General features: G+C 34.1%; 1 protein-coding gene and 1 pseudogene across 1 annotated transcript in view; both read left to right on the top strand.

The window, feature by feature from the left end:
- Nucleotides 1-15,531, top strand: part of LOC145249765 (centrosomal protein of 112 kDa-like) — a 777,157-nt gene that overhangs the window by 118,459 nt on the left and 643,167 nt on the right. The window lies entirely within an intron of this gene.
- LOC145249917 (5S ribosomal RNA) lies at nucleotides 6,201-6,317 on the top strand (annotated as a pseudogene).

Raw genomic sequence — 15,531 nt, 5'->3', positions numbered from 1 at the left:
ATAATGAAATAATAATAATAATAAAAACAATAATAATAATGAAATAATAATAAAAACAATAATAATAATGAAATAATAATAATAATAATAAAAACAATAATAATAATGAAATAATAATAAAAACAATAATAATAATAATAAAAACAATAATAATAAATAATGATAAAATAATAATAATAATAATAATAATAATAATAATAAAAACAATAATAATAAATAATGATAAAATAATAATAATAATAATGATAAAAAAAAACAATAAAAAATAAACACTAGAAAAACAATAAACTTATGACGCTTATTTAATGTGAGCATATTTTTCACTAACCAAAATCTGTATTAGGACATAAAGTCTTCGTTTTATATTTTGTGAATGGAAAAAAAAGGGAAAACAAAACCAAAATGTAATCATTCTTCAGATGCGTCCATTTAATCTATGCACTTAGTGATGCAAGTGTTATTTTAAACTTGAAGATGACTGACTAATAAATGTCATTTCATGCTGGAAGATGACAGACCAACAAAAAATGCTGTTTCAAACTTAGCTTTGACCAACCAGCAAAAATACTATTTCAAACTGCATGGTAAATCAGCAAAAAATTTATTTCAAACTTCAGCATAAAAAACTGGCGAAAATATTATTTCAAATTTAAGCGTGACAGACGATACAAATACTATTCCCAACTTAAACCGAACAGATCAATTAAAAGTGACATATATTTATAGAAACGTTGGTTGCATATAAACTAAAACGCATCTATTCGCATATGTAGTGATAAAATTGCGATTTTAAACTCAAGTGTGACCGACTGACGGAAAGACAAAGTCTGTCTTCATCGAGATGAGAAAAAAAGGTTGCATCTAAAAACAAAATGGCGATGCTTATTTAATGTAAGCCAATTGACGACTAACCGCTACCGACCCAAAAAACCCGCGTTGGAATATAAGCCCTTTCTTCATATTTTTTCAATGAATAAGGAGAGAGAAAAAAGTAGATGAACTAAAAAGGAAGACGAAAGTTTTTCCCATTCCTGAGTGCAAGTCCGACTTTGATAAAAATCCTTTTCATCTACAAAGACAATGTTAATGGCTTTTGCAGTGATTCTAGCCACTGCGAGTCCAGCTATTATTGTTATTATTATTGGTTAATAAAAGACACAAGAATGAATAATTTCCTTTTGTTTCTGACAGATCTCTGAGTGGTTGAATTGAAATCAAAGGGCATTTGGCTTTTGCTAAACTTTTATTCCTTAAGTATCAGCCTAAAAGCATCTAACGGAATTTTTAAGCAGACTGCCGCCGCCGCCAATCGGATGTTAACCACGTCATGTAATTGGTCAAGTGGCGCGGAATTTGTTTTACGGATTCCATCAACGCCCCCACAATGTTCCAAGCTCTGAACAAAATATATATATATATATAAAAAAACAAACACTCTACTAAATAAAAACACCCTGGATACTTCAGGAAAATGTATCCAGGCACGGTTTTTGTCTTGAAATTAACTTGCCTACTTTGAAATATTTTGTCAAACTTCCCTGTTTTTCGTGCCGAACTCCCCCCCCCCTTCCCTTTTTTTCATCCCAAACATTTCTCGCATTTTTTTTTCATCCCAAACATTTCTCGCTTTTTTTTTTCATCCCAGACTTTTCTCCTCTTTTTTTGTCTCAGACTTCTCTCTTCTTTTTTTTTTTTTTGTCCTGGATCTTTCCACCCGTTTTGCAGGCTAAACTTCTTTCCTCTTTTATCTAACTTTATTTTGTTTTGAACTGCTCCCTTTTTTATTTGCCCCGAACTTCTTCCTTTTTTTGTTCCTAACTTCTCCCTATTCTTTTTCCCCTAAACTACTCCATGTTTTTTGTTTCGAATTTCTCCTCGTTTTTCGTTCCAAACTTCTTTTGTTTGTGTCGAATTTCTACGCCTTTTTATATTAAATTTGTCATTTATTTTGTACTAAACTTATTTCATCTATTTTGTGTTAAGCTCCGCCTATCTATTGTGTTCTATTTTGCACGCAGCTCCTCCCTTCTTTTGAGTAAGCACACATAAAAAGTGGAGACGTTTAAAAGAAAAAGTGGAGGATTTCACTACATGTGTATAAAGACTTATTGCAAAAAATACGAGGAAAGGAATTCATCACAAAAATAAGAAGTAATGCATGAGTTGTCTCCCCCTACAATCTCCACTACTTGATTATTGATGGAGCTTAAGTAAAAATTAGTGAATATAATATTTGACATGTGAAAATTTAGCAATTTTTATCCGCTTGAGATGAGGGAGGGGAAGTAAAATTATTTTTGAGGAAGAGTTTAAAATAATTGAATGGAGTAAAAAATTATTTATTACAAATTTGGGTCATTTTTTTTTGTGCACAAAGAAATAAAAGAAGTTTTATATAAAACTTCATATTCAGTGCCTTGAAAGGCTGAGGGGGCATCAAAGTTGATTGCCATATGGTCATCTATAAACACAACTTTCGGTGGATTTTGAAGATTTTAAAAAAAATTTATGTTAAACTGGCCTGGGTGCCCGGCGTTGCCCGGGTGTTTGGAGGTGTGTGTTGAGCAAAAAAGGCAGGCAGGCAGGCTCGAACCTGTACCGCAAAGGAGAAAAAGAATGTAAAAAAAAAGAGGATAGTGAATTAAATGAGTTCGTAATTAACTTTATCCGGGTGTAGGATATTGGCACAAGGACGAAATAAAAAAAATAAAAAAAGATAGAGAGGTGGGATCGAACTAGAAAACGTAGGGTAATTAGCCCTCTTAGCTAATCATTAGGCCAAAGAGGATAGTGAATTCAATAAGGTGGTAATTAACTTAAGAATCATAGGAGTCGCCACGTATGCATCGAAATGAACGTTGCTGTTAAACCTGACTCCCGCTTTCTGTTGTGTTATTTATTTGCTTCCCCACAAAAGCAAATTAGACACAAGGTCGTTTTTCATGTTGGGGAAAACCAGCTTCCCCCAAAAAGGGGGCACTTTGGCAGTGTCGATCTGCGATGTTTGCAAAACTTCTCATGGAATCTAACTGACACAAGAAGCCCGATGCAAAGAGTCTTTGGCAGACATGCACAAACGCTCGTATCCATTTTGCCTTTTATATATTAGATTTTCATCCATGAGGATGTTCTCACCCATGCGCCATCAAAAACCCAAATAGAATAAAGTATTTTTATATATGCGTGCGTGGGTATCTATATGGGGAGGGGGTCTCTTTTCCACAAGTCTTCTCCTCGTCATCGTTTTATGTGTGACCGTGATTGTCTCATCTGTTTAACTAGACAAATAAACTACTCATGCATGAAAAATACAAGAACGCTTTGTTGAGTTCTTTAAGGTTTTATTGGAGAGAATTTACTTATGGAGAGAGAGAGAGAGAGAGAGAGAGAGAGAGAGAGAGAGAGAGAGAGCAACTAAAGATAATTGTTTATTTCTTAAAATTACTTTCTATCTAACGAAATGAGTTGACACATAGGCAGACGGACATCGGTAACATTCAGCTTGAATAATTTCTACATTATTTGGACATGTACTAATGTGATCCTTACTAAAATTTTGGACATGTACTAATGTGACCCTTACCAAAATTCACACCAGCTAACTTAATCACTACTCACTGGCGCAGGGTCCCCACTATGCACCATTCAGATATTTACAAAATAATCACCATTTTGAGATATTTTAACCAGTTTTCTTAACAAATTTGGCTCGCTTAGTTTTCTGCATTCATAAATAATCACTTGCAACTTGATGTGAAATTTTGTTAGAAATTTAAAAGAAAAACCAGAGAATCAAGAGACAATGACAAAACCGTAAATCGTCTTAATTAACATTAGAAACATTAAAGTTGTTTTAGTTTCAAGATAAAAAATTCTGTTTGCAAAACCTGTGGTGTAGTGGATGAAGTACTCGGTAAAATATGCTTTCCTGGCAGTTGAAGGTTCAATATTCAGTGTAGGCGATACTCAAAATACTAATGTGAATTATTTAGGACTTCTATCCAATCATGGCTGATATAGAACAAGAGCATGCTACTCTCATGGATTAAATAAAGTGTTTTGTTCGAAATTCCAAGTAGATTCTTGAGTTTGACAAAATACACCTGAAGACCGAAACGTGAAAATATAATTCAAGATGAGAACAGTAGTTTGAAGAATCCAAATAGTACAAAAAATTTTGCCAATATTGTTTTACCCAATAAATAACATGTTTTTACGATAATTCGATCAGTTCGATTGCAGCTTATAGACCTGAGCAATAAATTAAGCGTTGTCTATAATTATAAAATAAAACATTTGTGCCCAATTCCTTTATGAGTATCTAAAAAGGAGAAGCCAGGAAAGAGAGGAAAATATTTGATATGAGTAGGAAGTATTTGTGTAGGGTTATTATTTTGTTTTCTTTCCTGTTCTGAGAAGGAGTTACTGAAAATAACTACACGTCAACTATCAGAACCTGTGTTTCAATTCCTTGCCTATTATACTGAAAATAGTCAAAAGCATTTTGCGTTTCATTGCCGCCAAAGGTTCCATAATCACTTTTAATTGCAAAAACTTTTGTTTTATTTATTAAAAAGTATTTTCTTTTCTACAACTTGATCCACCTTAAAAAGCCTAACATTACTTAAAACTAACATTACTAATATATGTATGTACACACATACATGCACCAATTAACACTCATATGTTTATACACATACACACATATATACTGAAAAACTGAATTGAAGTGGCACTCAATGTAAGCGGATTAAACTGGCTTCCTATGAAGGAAGAAGTTTCATGGGAATATCAAATTGACAAACAGTCCCCAATCGCTTTTATATCCAGGTCCACAAAGTTGATGAGATTAGGTTTTTGCAGATTTTGCAGAAAGGTGTCGACATCGTCCTAAATACAGAGTCTAGTATTTTCAAATGGTTACCTATCTGGTACAAACCGGTTGCAACGTTGCTTAACTTTGGTGATCTAATGAGAACCGGGGTGTCAATGTGATTTTGCCATATACTCACATATACACATATATATACTAACAAAGGTAAGATATTAAAATAGGAAAATCTCAGATTATGCAAACAAATATTAGCTTTATAACTTCATTTTTTTAACAACTTTTAATCTTCTCGATTTATACTTTATTCCATTCTTGTACCTATTATAATGGAAGTACAATGAATACAAATTAGATTCTAGCATATCGTATTTATTTATAATTATTAATTGCTATTACCTTATTACCTGTTAGTTATTTTTAATTTTTTAATTGCTAAATATGTTAATTCAAGTGACATTAATGAAATTTAGAGTAATATAGATTGCTTTTCTAATGAAATTATTATTATATTAACTTGGTTAATATGGTTATATCTTAACAGTGTTTTTAAGATTTTATTCATACAACGTTATATTATCTCTTTGTTATTACTATATTCATCCAAGCTAATTTGTTTGAAATGCCTACAACTAATTCACACTTCATCTTTTTAGTTTAATAAATTATCTTTCTAGGAACCTCATTGTTAGTCTTTCCTCCGGCACTATGTTTGATAAGTAAGACTCTTAAATAAAAAAAGTACAGTTTTTATATTAATAACACCATAACCTATGTCAATTAACAGCTAACCTGAGCCATCTAACTTTAAACAACCAATCTGCAAAGAGGAGATAACTCAATTGACAATTATTGCTTGTTGATGCCATCTCAATTAACACTAATGATCGCTGATTTTTCATTAAGACAGAAAATACACAGAATTGTGTTCTATAGGTGCCGAAGCTCTCTTTAAAATGCTTCATTCAAGGATGAGTACCCTATTGTTCGCCTTTAGAAATCATATGTATTTTTTAAGGTCGATCATGTTGTAGGAAAAAAAAGAAAAGATACGTTTCTTTTTAATAAATAAATAAAAGGTGAGAGATGTATTCAAATTTAAGGTAGCAAATATTTTGGCAGATTTTGGCACGCTTAATGTTCATCTGCAAATAGATAAGCATAACTGTCAAATTTTGTTGGAGAAGGCATGTTTTAATAATCTGCTGATATACTGCTGTTATTATAATTTGAAAGAGCTTTTGTAGTTGGATTCTGTTTTTTTGTACCATTTTAAGATTTTGGGTCTGACAAAACGCAAGGGTTTCGAAACGTAATTGCATTTGTATAGGTTAATCTATATGTTTATTTAGTATGTATAAATCTCTTCCTATACGGCATAATCACGTTGACACACCGGTTCTCGTCAGATCACCGAAGTTAAGCAACGTTGAGCCTGGCTAATACCAGATGGGTGACCATTTGGGAATTCTAGGCGCTGTATGTGCTCTCCGCTCATCTCGGCATTGTTTCCAGTCGTCCTAAACCTTCACTTGCCACTGGTATGCAACAATGTTGACTCAGGAGAGGCGTGGTTGGAGATTGCGCAACTCTTGCCACACAAATTTCACGCACAGGCACCCTTAGTGTGGGTATCCATAGTCTATCAAGATTGAAGAAAGCCTTAAATCTCTTCCTAGTATTGAGCATTTAAAAAAATAGTTTTAAGTTCATTTCATTTATATATTTAAACTCGTTAAATTATATATATTATATTTGTAATAGATTTTTACATTGTAAACCTTCCAGAATTTGCGAAAAAAAAATTCAATTTTTGCAAAATTTGTGAAAACTGTAATAAGAGATGTGACTTCTAATTGACAAGTAAGTTTTAAAAAACGAAATTGGTTCTAACTTCTGCAAAAAATATTGTAAGTTCCTTGCTGCCAGTGGTGTGGAGTCTTCTTTTAGTAATCTGACACTATAAAAAAAAACTGATACCAACCCTGACGCCTATAAAAATCGCTGACTCCTGGTCCCAACTTCACACAGCTATAATCTTCCCATTATGTCAGTGATTTCACTTTATTATGTCATGTAAAACTCATTATTTTTTTAAAATTTAGAACTCTTTATCCCCACAAAAATTCCTTGTGTACTTTTTGCACTTTTGAAAGATATTCTAGAGAGCACGTCATACCACCTCCTCTTCAAGCCTGCTCCTCCTCATTTATTCACACTAGTTCCTTCTCACAGTGACTCCTCACACCAATTCATCTACAGACAACTACATAAACTACTTTGTCAGAAAAGAAAAGAAATGTTGAAAGGTTAATCTCAATCGTCTTTGATATTTTCTCTTGTAGCAACATTTATTTATACATTGTTGGCACTGCTAAACAGCATGTGTCTTTCTTGGTTTAAATAGAGTTCATTAGATTCGCTGAACAGGTATTGTAATCAATGTCATCGAAGGAGTGCCTCTCCTTCCCTCCTACTCCCTAACCCACCAACAGAGAGGCCGGTGGGGTGGGAGTCAGTTGGCACCTTCTCTTCTTAAATTCTTAGAGGTTGAAATAAACATAGGGAGACATTGATGTTCTTCAGATGTGGCTTAGGAAAATACATCTAAAATTGATTTATAGGAATATTAACGCTACTTAACACAAATCCGCATATATATATATATATATATATATATATATATATATATATATATAAAATGTTCATGTGTGTGTGTGTGTGTGTGTGTGCGCATAAAAAGAAACAGTAGATTAGGTTTTTTATATATCACTTGTTCACTGTTGATTTATATGTTGTGCTTGTATCATGTAGCGTCTTCCTCCTTGATGAAGTAAAGGTCAGTTGCAGCAAGCTAAAACATATACACATGTCGATCTAACTTGTCTGCTCACATAAATGTTTAGATTTTAAACAAGGATTTTATGTCTTTTCAATGAAACTTTGCAACAAGTATGAAACTTCGAACAGAGAATTTAAAAAATTCACTATTAACATTTTTAACTTTCGTTGTATATTCTTCTTAAGAGCTTTATATCATCTCTCATGTGTGGCTCGTGTCACTGATCATTATAGAGTTATCTTCTCTTCATAGTTAGGATATGCCTAGGGATGCATTGATTTTGGGTTACTGTCGAATAAAAGTAGATATAATTTGATAGATTCGATGGATTGTTAGCTATGAATGACGGATGAATACCTGTATGAAAGGGAATTAGTTAATTTGATTGTGGGTTATAAGGCAAATTTTTAGTAGGAGTTCCATCTGCAATAATGATGTCACAGAGATTGTAACATCTTAAGAATTAGGAATCCTTTCGTCTTTAGTGTAGATGGTTCAACCACTAGCAACTCCTAATTAAGGAAATAGATATCACCTGTTAAATAAACTTTGTTTGAAGTTAAAATCATTGTTGTCTTTCTCCATGAAAATACTATTTGAAATAAGAATCACCAAGAGAATATTCTTATTCCAAGTAAATCAAAACATAAGTCAAATCCGCTACTAATAGATCATCTGTCTGTGAGGGTCACCGAAAACCAACGACCTCTCAGACGTCTTACTATCTTCTACTTTCCATCTGGAATATATGCACTTTCAACTGGAAATCCTATACATCCGGTCTTAATCTCAATAATTCCCATTTGGTAACCGAGATATTCACTAAAGATAACATTCACCAGGGATAACGGTTAGATAGTGTACACGAAAATTGCTTATCTGCAAACAATCTATGAACATTACTTTCTCAAGTAGTTTACTCCCAGTAGGAACCCCTGTTTAATTAGGCACATTTTATTTCAAACAAAAAACAAATCTTTTGCATCTGACTTTACAATTAGCAAATTTACAATTTTTTTCTGTGGCCCCCTCCTCTTAGCCAAACATTGCTCACCCATAGCATGCCTGTTATTTGCATGCACTATTTAACATGCCTCTTTGTGCATGTTACAGGTGCAATTACATGCACTGATCATCAGGCAATCCAGTCAAAATAAGTCAATATTCAAAATGCACTTATTGGTAGTCAACAGATGAATATGTGTATGTGTGTTAGCGTATAGATAGTATAAATTCATGTGTATGCATGTATAAATGAATGCTATCTTTGTGCATATATATGTTAGTGTGATGCATTTGTATATAAATGGCATGTATGCGTCAATTATTATGCAGATAGGTGATATATGATATGAATACATGTATGTATATGTATACAGATGAATACACACATCTGTGTGTATATGTTGTTTATTTTAGCATGATATGCGGCATGCACATGTGTGTGAGTATGTAAATGATATTTGGACATATATGTGTTTGTAAATTAGATAATCTACATTTGTCTTAGTATGTTGATGCATATTGTGTGTGTGTGTGTGTTAGTATGTAAATAATTGTATGGCATTTGTTGGTTGGTTGGTTGTTTTTGTCTGACGGCATATCAACCCTTTTCAGGTTATTTAATATGGAATCCAGTGATTTTGAAGAAAAATATTTAATAGAATATATATATATTTTTTTCAAGTCAGTTTCTATTTAACCCATAGTTGGGACCCTAACAGGTACTACCACTCCGGGTCAGAGTGGACCTGGGAGCAATGGCAATTAAAGGGTGGCTCCATACTCCCCAAAGCCCGCAAGCTGGGGCTTCATCATCGGATATAGTTTAAGGTCATATCCAGGACCATGGCATTTGTGTGTATCCGTGTGTGTGTCGGTATGTGTGCAGTATCTTTGTCAGTATGTAAATAGATTATATTACTGTGGTGTGCATATATGAGTGCTTGTAAATGGACAATGTGTGTGTATGCATGTTTGCATGTCAATGGATAGTATCTGTATGGCATATGTGTTTTCTGTTACTTATCTATTATATAAAGTGCAAAACTTGATAAATACACAGCAAACACCCACAAAGTTGGTATTTAATTTTGATTGGCATAGCCTCTGATGTATAGTATCTAAAATTAAAATAAAAATATATTAATAATATTGGGTGTCAAATGGTGATTTATATCTTTTAATGTTATCAAAATATACACACGTCTTTTAATGTTATCATGTAAAGGAAAGTAACTCTGTTTTTTTTGTGTGTATCTAGAGAGTGAATGGGCTGGGCGAAAAAGAAAGAAGAGAAGGAGTTTAACGGGACAGAAAAAGAGAAAGATAGAAGTTGTTACACTTTTGGTCTTGGCAATGCCAGGTAGCCCTGGTAGTATATATATATATATATGTTTTTTTGTTTTTTTTTGCGGGGTACAAAATTTTATTATGGCTATGTAAAGATCAAATTTAAACTTGTTCGAAAACATTCTTTATTTTACATTGTGAAATCAAAAAATAAAAATGAATGCGTCAGCTGACTGGTTTCGAAGCTCGCTCAGCAGAGCTAAAATCGAGGTTAATTACGTTTTAAAAAGAAAAGGGGGGAGGACAATGAATCGGAGATGAAAAAGTAGGGGTGGGAAAAATATATGTATAAAAAAAAAGGGGGGGGGATTAATTATTAAATAGAAACTAGATTAAGCCCTAAGAGATTCTCTTTTTGTTTGCAAAGAGAAGGTCTCAAAGACCTAATATATATAGTTTCTAGAATTTTGAGATGGTAAAGAGAGTGCGACTTGCTAAGGATGGAAAAAAGGTCGGCACTAAAATTTGAAGCGCAAATACGATTATTTATAAGGTGCTCTCCTATAGATGAGCCATGGGTATTGTTCAAAACGTCCGAAGGTAGGTAGTTTCCATTTCGAATTTTGGATGGAGCATGTTGTTTTACCCTATTATCTAATCTTTGAGACGTTCGCCCGACGTAGCGCACACCGCAGTTACATTTAAATAAATAAATAATAGAATTGTTATGGTGTGAGGGGGCGGGGAGAACGTCTTTACAAATTGAAGACAAAATGGGTTTACAAGAAAAAACAACACGGTTATTTTATGCAAAGTAACATCAATATAATAATATCGGTCTTAAAGGTGGTTTTAAGGGGTCTTAATATCGGCCTTAAGAGTGGGGTACCTTTAAGACCGATATTATGCATGATAGGTTCCGCCCAACATAAAGTAGCCAAATGGCTTACTTATATTTTAAAACCAGTTTTGGAAGAGTATAGTTCTTTCTGCATTAAAGATTCTTTTTCTTTTGCTAAATTTATGCAGAATTATGCTCAGACTGACAAATTTATGTGTTCTTTTGATATTGAAAGCCTGTTTACCTGCGTTCTACTCTCAGAGACTATTGATATATGTGCCGATGCCCTTTATCGCAGTCAGTTCCCAACTCCCCCTATTCCTGAGAATATTTTTGTGGAACTTATGGAATTCGCCACCATGTCAATCGAATTCAGTTTTAATAACATTATGTATAGGCAGATAGATGGTGTTTCGATGGGTTCTCCCCTGGGACCAGCTCTAGCAAATATTTTCGTAGGTTTCCACAAAAAGGGTCTTTTATCTGGCTTTCAAAAACCAGATATTTATTTTCGTTATGTTGACGACACTTTTTGACTGTTAACAATAAAACGGAAGCGAATACCTTTTTTGCATCCCTTAATAATATTCACCCAGTTCTTAAATTTACTATAGAGAAGGAAAGTAATTCTACACTTCCTTTTCTAGATGTATTGGTTTGTAAAACACCTTCCGTTTTCTTGACTTCCATCTACCGTAAACCTACGTTCACTGGTCTTTACACACGTTGGGACTCTTTTTGCCCCACCAAACAAAAATATAATCTTATCAACATCCTTATCCATAGAGCTTGTATATGTTCAGAGACCAAATTAAATGATGAAGTCAAATTTATTATCAAGACTCTTTGCAATAATGGTTTTCCATTACAAATCGTGGAATCTACAATTAGAAATAAAATTAAACAGGCATCTGTCGACAAATACCCTATCTACCTACGCCTACCTTGGCTAGGTAATATTAGTGAAAGATTTGCCAAGCAAATTTCTTCTGTCGTACAACAATGTTACTGTGCATCAAATACCCGTGTTGTTTTTTCTTGTAAACCCATTTTGTCTTCAATTTGTAAAGACGTTCTCCCCCCCCCACCATAACAATTCAATTATTTATTTATTTAAATGTAACTGCGGTGTGCACTATGTCGGGCGAACGTCTAAAAGATTAGATAATAGGATAAAACAACATGTTCCATCCAAAATTCGAAATGGAAACTACCTACCTTCGGACGTTTTGAGCAATACCCATGGCTCATCTATAGGAAAGCACCTTATAAATAATCGTATTTGCGCTTTGAATTTTAGTGCAGACTTTTTTTTTCCATCCTTAGCAGGTTGCACTCTCTTTACCATCTCAAAATTCTAGAAACTATATATATTAAGACTCTGAGACCTTCTCTTTGCAAACAAGAAGAGAATCTCTTAGGGCTTAATCTAATTTCTATTTAATTTAAAATAATAAATTTTTTTTTATACATATATTTTTCCCACCCCTACTTTTTCATCTCCGATTCATTCCCCCCCCCCCCGTTTTCTTTTTAAAACATAATTAAGCTCGATTTTAGCTCTGCTGAGCGAGCTTCGAAACCGGTCAGCTGACGCATTCATTTTTATTTTTTGATTTCACAATGTAAAATAAAGAATGTTTTCGAACAAGTTTAAAATTGGTCTATACATAGCCATAATATATATATATATATATATATATATATATATATATATATATATATATATATATATATATATATATATTTGTTTGTTAGCTAATTCACTGACCTCTTCATGGCCGTCATTTCATTATCTTGTCAACCATTTGGTCAGTTGCCAAAGTTCATTAATTTTAAATACTTTTCCGGAGCTGACTATTTCTCATCATATTTATATATCAAATCAACTCGTTTTGTGCAAATGAAGTGAGATTGTTGCTTCCCTGATGTTGTATCCACTCATCCCCCACCTTTGGACCTCCTTCCCATATGTTAGGGATCAGCAGACCAGCACATGTGTTATTACATTCAGGATTACGAAGGTTAATAAGCTAATTTTCCCCTTGGTCTCTTCCTTTCACACCATTCAACACATGTAACTAACAGTCATATCTCACTTGTCATATTGATTTGAAGCAAATGCAATGCCAACTGAATGTCAAAAAACAAATAACAAACCATTCATTCTTAACATGTGTCCATTTAATCTGTGCTTTTAGCGATTATAAAGTGTGTGTTTAAACTGAACACATCATTCAATAACTAATCAAACAACTTTTAAGCAAGATTCAACTTTATTCATCAACATCGAGGCTGACACACTGATTTTAATGCTTCTCTAACAATTCAGTACCTTTTTCGTATATAGCCTTAAAATATTACGTCTTCACTGTAGCCAAATCTCTTTCATTAGAGTATTCTTTTGGGGTCTGTAAACAGCCAGTAGTCGCGGTGGGGCATAGCTGGATAATAAGAGTGATTGCAGAAGCAATTTAAAGTGTAATTCATATAGTTTTGCCATCTTTGTGATCGACTTGCGATGTGGTGAATTGTCTTGGTGAAAGATCACTTTTTTGTAATTTGTGGCCGGTTTTTTGGCGACTTCTTTCTTCAAATATATCAATAAAGCTATATTGATTGTTCCTCCGTTGTCAAGGTAATTGATGAACAAAATATCTGGCATATCCCCAAAATATGGAGGCAAAATCCTTGCCTGATGATGTTTGCGTCTTTAATCTTTTTAAATGACTTTCACCTGCTGTTGTCAACCCTGCTAACTGCCAATTTGATTTCAGATGGAAATGGTGATTCCATGTTTCATCCATTATGGCAACTCTTTTACGTTGTGTTGAAACAATTTCAAATAACTCTGAATTGTCAACGTGTTATTTTTGATCATGAGCAAGTGCGGCACTTATTTTGAATACAGCTTTCTCATTGACAAATGTTCATGCAAAAATAGTGTTTTTTGTTTGCAATAAAATGTGCCTGTTTTCTGATATCTTTAATTCCTCTGTTATTCCATGCAACTTCAATTTAGTATTGGGCAAAACAAGTGTTTGAACTATTCTGCTATTTTCTGAGACGACTGTTGAATTTGGGTGACTTGGGTGTTCAGCATCATTTGTGTCTATATGACCATGTATAAAGTCAGCGTATCACCTCTTTACCATGTTAACAAGGTAGTAGAGTCTTAACACTTGTCAAGCTATTGTTTTGCTTGAACAATATTTTTCCATCAGAAAGCAATGCTTTATCAACACACGAAATTCACATTTTTCTATTGTTTTAAAAATTTGTGAGGTGGATGATAAGGATTGGTAATAATGGTTGGAACTAGTCAAAAGATGCCTTAAAAATAACCAACCACCACAGTTCAAATCAGTGACAACAGTTTTAATCTACATTTCATTCAGTTAACCTCTCTTCATATCAGTTGAAGTTAGAATTTCTTTTAGGGCAATTCATGTTGGGATCTCTTCAGTCTCCTGACATGCCCTACGAAGCTGAAACGTCATTTCTCGATGGTTTTACTCCAATTTTTTTTTTTTTAATTAAATTTTCTCCCCAAACAAGGCACAGTGCCACTTTGATGTAGGCGCTACTATCAGGGACATAAGTTGCAGGGATACTATGAAGGAAGTTGAGCAGCAAAATGTCTGTTCACATTACACTTGAACTTTTGCATGTCAATACAGTTGGGGAAACAAGAACCCGGAAGGGAATTCCAAAGTCTAGCAGTTCTGGGAAAGAAACCATTGGAGTAGAATGCTTTCTTACATCTAGGGATCTCTACAGTGTAGGGGTGGGACTTTGCTGCTTGTCGGGTTTATCGGAAGTATTTACGTCGAGGGAGTACAAGGATTTGTAGTTCGTCAGAGTATCCACCATTAAAATACTTGTAAAGCAGGCAGAAAGATGCAACATTTCGTCAGTGGGACAGAGGTTGAAACTTATATGGCAGTTCAGGATCTATTAGATTGGCGACTCTCTTTTGAAACCTGTTCAGGAGTGAGAGACTAGTAGCAGATGCACCAGCCCAAATGTGACAACAATACTCCATACATGGACGAATGGTGGCCTTGTAGAGGTACAGGATACTTTCAGGCATAAGTAGCTTTCTAGCATGGTAGAGAGAGCGCACCTTCTTTGCAGCAGCTGTGGCAGTGCCCTCGATGTATCTGTACCAGCTCATGTTCCTGTGAACGTTAAACTGAGGAGTTTGAACGAAGTACTTTTAGGTAATGTATCATTAGCCATAGCTATTAGTGGTTGGGGAGTCTTCTTGTAATTATTAAAGAAAACAAGCTTAGTCTTAGTAGCATTGAACGTTATCATCCATTTTTTACCTCATTCCACTACAAACTGGGGTCTTCCTCTAGGGTTTCCACCATTGCCTTGGATATGTGTTCATTTGTTTTTTCCCTCTGTGCCTGTAATAGAGTGTGATGTCATCAACAAATATACCCGTCTCAGAGATTATTTTATCAGGGAGATCATTTGAGAATATCAGGAATAATAAAGACCCAAGGATTGATCCTTGAGATACACCCACATTTATATCATATTCTTTAGACATATGACCACCGAGGGCAACCTGGAGGCTTCCCTCCCTTGTTTGGTGTCAAGACGTATGAGGTCAGTGGCACAGATTTACATATCGGAGTTTTCCTTCTCCTAAATGATACTGACCAGATTTACAGGTCCATTCAGCACCAAGAGAGTTTTCCTGCACCTGGTTTC

Source organism: Euprymna scolopes, chromosome 28 (assembly GCF_053919585.1).
Source record: "Euprymna scolopes isolate OS-2025 chromosome 28, ASM5391958v1, whole genome shotgun sequence".
Lineage (NCBI taxonomy): Eukaryota > Metazoa > Mollusca > Cephalopoda > Sepiida > Sepiolidae > Euprymna > Euprymna scolopes.
Note: the sequence above shows the minus strand (reverse complement) of the source record. Positions and strands in the feature narration are given on the sequence as shown.